The 11,939-nt window shown below is 38.5% G+C and overlaps 1 long non-coding RNA gene across 1 annotated transcript; it reads right to left on the reverse strand.

The window, feature by feature from the left end:
* Nucleotides 1–1,345: 1,345 nt before the first annotated feature.
* Nucleotides 1,346–10,823, reverse strand: LOC128600781 (uncharacterized). The gene is made up of 3 exons (XR_008384606.1): nucleotides 10,333–10,823; nucleotides 3,284–3,397; nucleotides 1,346–1,969 (listed from the first exon to the last, which is right to left on the reverse strand). It is a non-coding gene; the product is annotated as an uncharacterized LOC128600781 (long non-coding RNA).
* Nucleotides 10,824–11,939: the final 1,116 nt, after the last annotated feature.

Genomic DNA, 11,939 nt, shown 5'->3' on the forward strand with positions numbered 1-11,939 from the left:
AGCAGATATCTAAGTCACATTCTTGTTCTTGGCTGACAGGAGCGGAACCTGATGTGGTCTTCTGATGTTGTAGCCCATCCACCTCAAGGTTTGATGTGTTGTGCATTCTGCTATAAAGAGTGATTATTTTAGTTACTATAGACTTCCAGTCAGCTCAGACCAGTCTGGTCATTCTCCTCTGATCTATCTTATCAACAGCCTGCAGACTCTCCACTCACAGGATGTTTTTTGTTTTTCACTCCATTCTGTATAAACTCTAGAGACTGTTTTGTGTGCCACGATCACAGAGATCACACTTTATTTTTGTAAACATTAACTGAACCTCTTGACCTGTATCGACATGATTTTATGCATTAGATGCTGCAGAAATGAGCAGATGTATAGGTAAACAGACGAACAGGTAAAACATTTAATTTATTCTCCAGTTAGCTACCTAGCTACCAACCTGTGAGCCGATCAACATGCCCTTGTTGTTGAAATTGTACCCACTGATACCAAGTTGTTTCAGCTAGCTAACTAATGTTAAGCAGTCAGTTATGTCATTGTCATTGTTAAACATTTATTATTTATTTTTTGTTAGGGAGCTATTTATTGTGAAATTTGGGAATTGTACTTCTATGTTTTATTTTTCATTGCTACGTTTTGTGAATATGACTGCACTATGATCATGCTTTTTTCCTACTGATTTGACACTAGCTAACAATGGAAAGCAGTGGCTTATAGTTATTAGAAAGCAGCAGGATCAAAAATGCCAGATTGAGAGTTAGTGTTCTGTCCAAGTGCTTATATTATGGTGTTAGATTCAGTAGTATGGTTAGTCACATTATTTGAGGACATAGTGTTTATTGAAAAAAAAAAAAATTGAGTTTCACACATCACACACTTGCAATCCACTCTTTAATGTTAAATTTGCACAAAGTGCAGAAATCAGTGTAGCATGTACTGTAGTGATCAGCAGGGAAATGTGTAATTTGTTGAATTTCTAGGAACCCGATGCTGAAATGCCTTTGACATTTTATTTTATTTTTTTTGCTGCTAATCTTCCAGCTCATCTCTTATCACTTGTTACACAGTAAACACAGGGCTGGTGCAGTGTGGTACATTCTGAAGCAGGCATGTGTGAGGATTATGGTTTGTTGAGACTCTCTTAACATGTTTTCTGTGCTTTCTGGCAGCAGCTCATAAAGCGAGCTATGGGCTATTAAATTCTAAGTAGCTCCTGCTGGTGGTCAGGCCCTGTTAGGTACTACAAGTGGTGTGTGGGCTTTCCAGGACACCGCATAGCTCCTTTGCCTTCTTACGCACTCTGTCACTATGACCAACAGTCTGCGGTACAGTTATGGATTGCCCAGATTTCAGGTTCTCTGTTTTAGGATGTCATAGTCCGAACAGCTATATTCTGTTTGTCTGAGGGGGAGCTCTGACGAGCTATGATTGTGTTTTCATCCTGGATCATAGCAGTGAAGGATCGCTTTCAACATATGGTACACATCAAGACTTATGTAGGAGCAGGCCAGGGCCTATTATATAATAAAACATACAAGTGCAAAGGACTTTCTGAGTGGCTGTTTCTGGGATGAGGGAAAACAGGCATAATGCCTGCTGGGACTGTATAGGCACTGTAAAGAAACTCCAGTATGCAGATCAGGACAAAGTGCAGAAAAACATTAATGAGGACCAGCATGCAGATATATGAACTAAAAGTGAACGAGAAAGAGACGTTTTGATATCAGAAAATGTTTCCTGTTTCTAACATGAATGTACACTGGGGTCAAAAAGTCTGAGAGAACATTGAAAAGTTGGGATTCTTTTTTTAAGCAAATTTGTGATATTGACCAAGTTAACTCCTTTGTACAAAAGATCAGATTTTCTTTGAGTCTCATCCCTTCCACTGAAGCATGTGATCAGATGACACGGCAATGGATTTGATATAACGTGGATCCTCAGGTTTTACACCAGCTTGTGGAGTCTGTGTCAGAAAGGAGACATACCAAATACTAAGAAACTCTGAAATTCATGTAAATATATCTAAGATTCTATTTTCACTCAAGTTATTGCTATAAAGAATGCCAAACAGAAGCATTTTCACTAGTGCTCTCAGACATTTGGACCCCACTGTACTGTATATACCAAACCATAGTATCAGTACTAAGAATCAGCGTCTCTAAAGACTGGGTGGGGTATATTCAGGCACATATTTGATCTACAAGAAGTAAAACAGCCCAGTTTTCTCTAAAATTCATTTATCTTTGTCTGGAACTCAAACTTGCATACATTCTAAGCAATACTTGAAATATTTCCTTGTTCTAGGAGGTCTTTTTTCCCATTCCTTGCAAAGGCAACATGTGGGTGGGTATCATGTTGAGTGTGGAGAAATTGGTCTGTCTAATGTAAGAAGTGGGAGAGGGAGGGACATTGGTAGAGTACTGTGCTCGGGGTGGCTCCTGCTTTTAACGAGACTTTGATACTTTAGCACTTCTTTTGCTCTGAAGCAAATCTAATCCTCCCACAGACATCTATCACTGAAAGAGGCTGTTTGCAGCTTTGTCCGGCTTTTTTACCCTCCATGGGATTATTTCTGCAGTGAATGAGGGCTGCTCTTTTCTTACCTGTATCAACCCTCAAGCACAGGATTATTGTCATGATATGGCAGCAGATGTGTTTACTCTGGAGATTTATGCTCACTGAGCTGTCATTAACTGCAATGCTGTTTTGCTTAGGCCATGTTGCAACTCGTTTGGTGGAAGGTGGACTTTTCTTACTGGAAACCCCCGGCTTCTTTACAGAGAGAAAGTCAAAGCCACTGTCATCAAAAGTGACAGTGATAGAGGGTGAGGCTTTTATTAGGAAAAAAGTTAGCATGCTACTGAGTGCAGGTGGTGGTTAGAAATGAAGTTGGGAAATAGCTGCAGTTTGGTAGAAAGACCATGAAACTCCACCTTCTCCTAGCTGACTTTGTATATACAGTACAATCTCTCCCAGGGGTATAAGAAAAAATACTGAGAAATTATACTTAAGTGAAAGTATAAATAATGTGTCAAAATCTTACTCAGTTAAAGGTGGAATTATCCAGCCAAAAATGTACTCAGTGGAAGTCAAACTTTGTTACTTTAAAAATATATATATTTTAAAGAAAGATTTTAACAGGTGAAATTATGTTTATGTCATGTTTCATATAAAAAAAAGTAATATCTATTACTTATCAAAAACTTTTTATTTATTTTATTTTAAAGCAACTGTGCCTTTTTTGCCTGAAAACAAATTTTAAGTTTGAAAAACGTACCACAGATCTGCATTCAGCCTATCACACACTGTGAGGCCCACCTGAGAGAAGAGAGTTCTCCTCCAGGACCTCCTGCACCTCTTGTCTGCCACCTCTTAGACCATAGGTGATGATCTGAGGACAGAATGATAGTCATGTTAAAATGTTTTCCGGAAATGTGCAGTGAACCGAAGTTTCCTGTTGGATACAATGTCTTGATACTTGTCAATGTTAATGATACTTCTGTACTACCACAGTCATCCTTGGAAGGAAGTTTAGTCTACAGCTTTGGAGAAACAGTCTACAACCCTCGGTAACATAGAATTAAGTTCTGTGACCAGTAAGCCAGTAATGAAACCCACAGTGATCTGAGAAGAGTTTTTAGGGGTACGTTGGTCAGCCAGAGGCCTTTGGCATTGCTGAGGTGGTGCATGTGCACATATACTCATTGATGTCATGGTCTTGTCTACCCCTCAATGTTTCACTGAAAGAACATAATGGTGCCAATGTAAGACCTGGGCACAGAAGGGGTCTGAGTCAGTTTGCTGAGTCTGAAGGACAGCCTCCTCCAATGCCAGGCTAAAGGCAATCATATTGAAGTGAAGCATCATATTGATGTGAAAGCGCATCACTCTTTGTGTTCCTAGACCCAGTACAGTAAGTGATTGTAAAGACAAAACAGTTGGAAAAACAGGACTCATCTGTCTCATTCATGGATTGAGAGGTTCTTCCTCCCTCAGATACTGGAGATTGGTCTCTGAGCAATTGCAGTTCATGTGTCAGATGTAATGGGACCCAATCTTCCATAAATTTCCACTTTTGGCTTGCCAGTCCATAAAATATTATCCCAAAGGGCTTTGATGTGTTCCTCTTGGTTAGCAGTATAGTTTTCTATTTGTAACTCCCATGGGTATAATTTTTGTGAAGTCTCTTTATAATGGTGGAATCATGACCTTATCTTGGATCTTTTGTAACTTCCTGGATGAGTCTTTGATGTGCTTTTGGAAGAAATTTGGTAGACTAGCCACCTCTGGGAAGATTTAACACTGTTTCAAGTTTTCTCCATTTGGAGATATTGGTTCTCACTCTCACTAGTTTGCTGGAGTCCTTCTTTCGCATCTCTTCTGGAATTTATTTTGATTATGGTAAAGTGCGTTTCTCGTTGAGACCTTTTCGCCTAAATCACATTGCTGGAAATTGATGATTAGATTAAACAGGGCTGGCAGTAATCAAACCTGGGTGTGTCTAGTCTATCCAACCATCCATTTTCCATACCACTTATTTTACACAGGGTCACATGGAGCCTGGAGCCTATCCCAGGGAACTCACGGCACAAAGCAGGGGATACCCTGATTGGGGTGCCAACAGCACACACAATCACAATTTAGAAATGCCAATCAACCTACAGAGCATGTCTTTGAACTGGCAGAGGAATCCAGAGTAGCTGGATGAAACATGCAAACTCTGCAGACACAAGGATTTGAATCCCCAACTCTGGAGGTGCAAGGCAAACGTTCTAACCATTAAGCCAGTGTGCCCCCCATGTCTAGTCTAATTAAACCCAATTATCAATTACATTTGGTTAATTGTTTGATTGGATAACTACCCTTTTCACACAGGGCCAATTGGTGTTGGATAACTTTTTTTTTCTCTTCAATAAATAAATTGATTATTTAAAAACTATATTTAGTGTTTAATAAATGGCTTTGTTTTGTAAAATTTTTTTTAAAGAGCTGAAACAATTAAGACTGACAAATATGCAAAAATAAAAGAAACCAGGAATACAGCACTGCATATTTAATGACTATTGATACCACAGACAGCATCATTAAGATATCATTCAGGCAACATAATAAAAGCTCTAATAAAATGACCTAACATGCACAAATTAAGAACAAATGTGTAAAGCAAGTATGGTTTTAATGTCAGTCCAGGTAAAAATTGTTTTAATATACGATAAATGGTCATTTTCAAACTCATTTCTAACCTCCCGCATGGGGTTATGAGGCCTGGAGTAGGAGACTGAATTTGATCTGTAACCCATCTATAACGCTCATGGAGAATCACATACGTTCCATATGATTACTTTCACAGTTGGCCCTGAAATGGGATAAGCCAGGTGGTGTGACTCTTCCACTGGCGAAGGAGCTATCAGGCCGTGTAACTGTTTAGCTCTAACCAGCGACCTCTCTTTAGTCAGATCATATGAGTCACTTTTGTGGATAAAGATACACATAAGGAACATAAGCCTTCAAATGAGAAGCGTAAGTACAGAAAAAAAGCAAGACCCTGTAAAGTCTGATCCGACTGCTCTAATATTCTGCCAGGTGGAGTGAGAGGATGATCCAAATGTATTGTTGTGAGGATCAGGCTTACAGTGATACAGTCCAGTCCACTCTGCCTCCCTTATCATATGCTCGTGCTTGTTCTTCTGCTCCAGTAAACAGCCTTCAGGACTTTAACTACTGAACCGAAAAGTTCTGCTATAAATGGCTTAACCTCTTCGGGAACATGAGGCCTTGAAATTCTGCTAGATACCAGAACTGTGTGTTTTATCTCTAATTCACACTTCCACATAAGTTTGGAGTGTTATTTATGAAAATAAATACTGTATTTGTGGTAGTACCACAGTAATACTTACAATGGCATTTGGCAGACGCCCTTATACAGCGCGACTTGCATTTATCTCATTTATACAACTGAGCAATTGAAGGTTAAGGGCCTTGCTCAAGGACCCAAAACAGTGGAAGCTTGGCAGTGCTGGGGCTTCTGATCAGTAACCCAGAGCCTTTAACCACTGAGTTACCACTGCCCGTACATTTAATTCACTGATGTTTATTAAAACTGTGGGCACAAAATGTTATGATAAACAGGTGAAACATTTTGCCCATTTCTTAAACTTAACTCCAAAAAAAAACAACAACAACTACTCAGTGATCTTTAATCTGACACTCCAAGGTCCACTCAAGCCTTAATTGAATGTGTAGGACTACCCCTCCATCCACCCCCATCCATCCACCACCTGTCCTCTGAATAGTTTGTACACAGAACCCCTTTTTTGCAGTGCTGTAATCTTGAATTAATTTCCTGTCCTGGTTATCCACAAGCAGGGCATTTGTGGGTCAAGTGTTCAGTCACAGAGCCCGTAAAGATCCACAGTTTCTTCCCTTTGATGTTTGGTGCATCCAGAAGGTCTCCATGAACACCACCACAGAAAGAAGAAGAATGTAATTTAGTCACCATGGCTGCAGCTTCCTGGTTCACACTGAGGTCAGCAGACATTCTCCAATAAGGCTTGACTAACCAAGCTAAAGCATTTACACAGCTCGTTTAAAAACCATTCTATTTAGGCCATAGAAATGTTTGCTCTAAATCTGAAAGAAAGTGCATTTCATTCCTTAGCAGAGAGTCAGGACGTACATGTGAGAGGTTCTCGCACAGCAGCATGACGCAGAGGTAAACATTCAGCCCTGGTTTTTGAACTTTATAATAATATAGAAGCAAACAGGTGGCGCTTATGAACCCTTATATAACCAAAGGTGTCAGCAGCCCGCCCACACACTCAAGACACTTAAATAGAGGAGGCAATAAAAATGTTACAAGGTTTTGTTTGTTTGTTTGTTTCTTTGTTTGTTTTTTACTTTTTACAATGTGTACTAGCTAATGTATTCCTACTAACCCTAGTACAAATTCATTTGCATGATACATGATATTAGGTCACAGTTTTTCACAGTGTGCTTTATTGGTTAAATGTTAAATGCTGCCAAAGCCAAATAAAAACCCAACTGTGAAATTTTTCTAAATTAAATAGAACAACCAAACAAAAAAGGAATTACAATGAAATATAAAGAATACACATTATAAAAGATGTAAGAGATTTGTTGTTTCATAACTTAACAAAAAAACAAATGCAAATTGTACTGAAAACTGTGAACATACTAAATGTCTTTGTCTATGTCTAAATAACATCATAGTCATTTTTTCAGCTATTGATTCATCTTTAGAAGGAGGAGAACCACTTAATCACTTCATACTGGTCTGGATTGTGGTGGATCCGGAGCCTGGGAACACTGGGTGTGACTCGGGAATACACACCGGGCACCATATAAATTTTAAACTTATACATTTATAAATTTAGAATAGTTAATTAACATACTAATTTTTTTTTTGAGAGTTGGGAGAAAACTGCACAACTCGAACACCAGTGTGCTACAGTACAGTAATTACAGTTTTAATTTACATCACATTGTTTGCAGAGTCACAGTTCTTGGGTTTAAATGTGCACTAGTGTCTACTTACATTTACATTACATTACATTTATTCATTTAGCAGACACTTTTATCCAAAGCGACTTACAAATGAGGAAATACAAGCAACGTGATATATGAAGAGGAGAACAATACAAGTAGTGCTACTATACACGATTTATAATTGTATAATTAATTGAGTTCCAGAGAAGCAACATGTGCACAGTAGAGGTGTAAGTGTCAGTGTAATTTTTTATTTTATTTTATTTTATTTTATTTTATTTTATTTAAAAAAAATTTAAATAATGTGGTATTGGCATTTCAGGGGTTAGTTACGTGCTCACGGTGGGTCTTTATCTGTTTTTTGAAAATAGTGACAGATTCTGTGGTCCGGATTGAGGTTGGGACGGTTAGTTTGAAGCTTCTGGAAAGGGATCTTGAGCCACGCTGAGTAGCACTACTAAGCATTGGTTGTTAACCGATTGCAGATAGTGTGAGGGAACGTAAACTTCAAGGAGAGTGTTGAGGTAGCGGGATGCTGTTCCAGACAAGGTCTTGTCTACTTTTTTCCTTAGTATTTGACTGCACACTCTGTGTTGACTTGACTTATTGTTGTACTTTTTTTTGGTCATATAGTCGGCTAATTGAATTTGTGTGTTTATTATATTTTTGCTAAAAAATGAGTTTTGCTTAATTTGCCATTGAATTTTACTTAAAAATATTAAAAAATTAAGCAAAATATATATTAAGGGCTGGGGTTAAAATGAATTTATATATATATATATATATATATATATATATATATATATATATATATATATATATATATATATAAAACAAAATAAAAGCTGGGCTTACAGTTAGAAATGTTGTGTAATGAATGTGTTTGTTTTGCAATAAGATTTAAGTGAATGGAGCAGGCACAATAGCCAAGCCATGCCAGAGAGCATAAATGTATCTGAGCAATCATCTTCAACCTTCTTACAAACTCCATAATTGATGCACTGTAAAATTTCCTGTTGTGTGAGGTATAGTCTCAGAAAAGCTTTCTTTCATTTCTTCCCCTGACCCTCATGACTCGTGACTGGACCACTGCATGAAACTGTGGGAATGGTCTTGAGGAGAATACTCAAGTAGGAAAACTTCGGGGAGGGGGGAAGTCACTGGTCACACTGACTTGTGATTATAATGCATGTGCAGAGGGGTCAGATTCAGATGTTAGATGCTATATGACCAATAAATAAATAAATAAACGACCCTAGATACACATTTTAGCAGAAGAGATCTGCTTTTAGTTTCAAAAGCCAGATGGCAGTGTCACTTCTAAACTGCCCCTTTTCCAGCTGGCCTCCAGGGGGCATTGATGCAACCAGCATTGCAGTGCTGGAGGGAGCAAGTGGAAGACTTCTGATGAAAGTAGAGCAGCTGTCCAAATGTTATTTCAGCATTCTCTCAAAACACACAGAAACACAATGCTACAGTAATGATCCTGCTCAGCTTTCTCATCTCCCACTGAGAATGGAGAACTTTTTCCATGTTGAACCATGTCCATGTCCAAGACATGCTCTAAGAAAGTACAAACGTGCATGCGCGTGCTCTCTTAGTCATGTGTGCTTTCTTATTTTCTCTGTTCATTTTGTTGAAGTAAACCTTAAGTAGCATTTTTCAGGCCACAAAAGCCATACAGAACCAAAACCTGCTCATCATCTAATCATAATGTATTCACATCAGCACAGGCCAAAAATAAGGGAAAAATCAGAAATCACTCAGCTGGAGCTCCCAGCCTTCCAGTATTCATCATAATTTTATGCTTAACAGGATCCTCTTACACTCCAGCAATGCAGTCTGACAGATATTCATGAAAAAGGGAGATTTATCACATGCCCTGTACACCAAAACATGCATGATGGGATGATGCTGCTTACCTCACAGGATCAAAGTCTGCTAGCACTGGGATAAGGCATAACCCTCTGGCTTTAATTCAGAGGGGGATATTCGTCTGGAAAGAAGAACAGCTGGGAGAGCATCTGGATCCTAATGCCTACAAGCAGACTATCTGGCTGGGCACCCTGCAGAGTCTCATCACACCCTTACAAAAGCTCTCTTTCCCCCTCTCTGTTCTGGTTAAATCTCTTTCTCTCCCCTTATTTCGCTCCATAGGAGCCTTCTTGTGACTGTATACTATATTTCTTTCATTAGCTTTAAGGTTTTGTCTCGAAATATGATACTCCTCATCACAAGAACACAGTACACCCAGTCATATGAATAGATGCTGATGCTGACAGTAATACGGATATCCAAGATTATAAGGAGGGAATATACAGTGCCTTGCGTAAATATTCACCCCCTTTGCCCTTGAACCTTTTCCACCTTTTGTTCCACGTGTTACAAATTGGAATTGAGATGGACTTAACTGAGATTTTAGCATTTGATTTACTCAATATTGTCTAAGATTTATCATTTTAAGGTGACAATATCTTTTGTGACACAGCAGTTCGCATTTTTGCATAACTATTCATCACCCTGTATCAATATTCGGAGGAAAATCTATTTTAGATTATAACCTTTCCAGTTTAACAAATTCAGTGTGTTGGTCCTTTCTGTCCATCAAGAAGGTCTGTATTAATGAGTGAAATCAGTATATGGACTTTAATTGTATCACTACTAGATGTATCACATTTGGCACAATATAATAAATTCTACAAATTGTATTATGGCACATGTGGTATGACCACATTTAATACATTCTTACATTAAGGAACTGAAACATATAAACATAGAATTTTACTGTATTAATAATATAAGAGGAAATCGATTACTCACTTTATTTTGTAATGTGTACATGTAGATTTGTATATGTAGGTCAGCAAGTCACATGTACCAGGGTGATTCTGACAGGCAGATTCTGACAATAGCGATTTTTTTCCCCCCAGAGCGATTTCTGTAAGCCTTCAGCAGGATTTCCTAGGAAAATAGACATTAAAGCAAAGCCTGTTTCCTCGACTATTTTGTTCCTTGCCTGTTTCTTTGAAGAGAGGGCATGAAGGGTAAAGCAGATGCACATCCTCATCAGTGTTCATTAAGCAGTTTTCTTATAGAAGAAGAAACAACTACCTCCCAGGCTACAGCTCTTCCTGTCAGCTGTACGATAAAAACACAGATGCAAATAGGCTGTCACGTTGGTTTGACTTTCATGTAAAGGGACAGCCTGAAACACTTAATAACAACCAAAGGGCTGAAAAAAAAGTGGTATTTTATACTCTCATTTGTACTCTTAGAGCTGCTAGGTATGATAAGTGAGCTCTGTACTTTGTACTTGTTGTGTCCAAACATGACAGCACTCATGACCATCACTTCACTTGCTTAGATGTAAACATTACCAAATTGCTTCCAGCAAAGGAGGCTGAGTAAAGTCTGACTGATACTATCTGTCGCCACAACACACACACACACACACACACACACACACACACACACACACACTTGTAGAGATAATTTGGTTCTGATTGCTAAAGGAGTTAAGAGAATGGCGAGGCACAAGATCCACATTCAGTCATGTGGATGATGCTCCACCATGATTGACTGATGAGCTTGTATGTTTTGGATCATGAGCAGATCCTTTCTTTCTCCACACTTTGGCCTTTCCATCACTTTGATAGAAGTTAATCTTCGTTCCAGAATGTTTGTGGCTCATCTCTGTATTTCTTTGAGTATTCCAATCTGACTTTCTGATTCTTACTGCTGATGAGTGGTTTGCATCATGTGGTATAACCTCTATATTGATTATGGATTGTGGTACCTTCACTCTTGCCCTGTGAAGGTTGTTGGTGATGTCACTGACTGTTGTTTTGGGATTTTTCTTCACAGATCTTACAATGTTTCTGTCATCAGCTGCTGTTGTTTTCCTTGGCTGACCAGTTTGATGTCTGGTTGTCAGTACACCAGAGGTTTCTTTCTTTTTCAAGACATTCCAAATTGTTGTATTGGCCATGCCCGTTGTTTGTGCAATGCCTCTGATATATTTTCCCTCTTTTCTTAGCTTCAAAATGGCTTGCTTTTCACAGCAAGTAATTGTTTAAACAACCAATCTAAAAGGACATACCTGGGCTACAAGAAACACCGGTCAGTGAGGTGTTCCAATATTTTTGATCACTTTGAAAATGTGCAGGTTCAAACAAAATGTGCCATGTTTTATGTTGTTTAACACATCTAGATGTAAATATCAGGAAATGAATACTGAAATTCTGATCTGTCATCTCAAATTCATCTTTTCATCTCAAAGCCAAAGTCTGCGGTGTATATAGTATAGCGAAAACAAAAGAATTGGCCTTGCTGTTCCAATTACCTTCAGAGGGGACTGTATATATGTATATTCCTAACATCTGTCTGTGATGAGAGGAATGACAAGGTCTATTTGACTTGACTTAAAT

This window comes from Ictalurus furcatus, chromosome 24 (genome assembly GCF_023375685.1).
Source record: "Ictalurus furcatus strain D&B chromosome 24, Billie_1.0, whole genome shotgun sequence".
Lineage (NCBI taxonomy): Eukaryota > Metazoa > Chordata > Actinopteri > Siluriformes > Ictaluridae > Ictalurus > Ictalurus furcatus.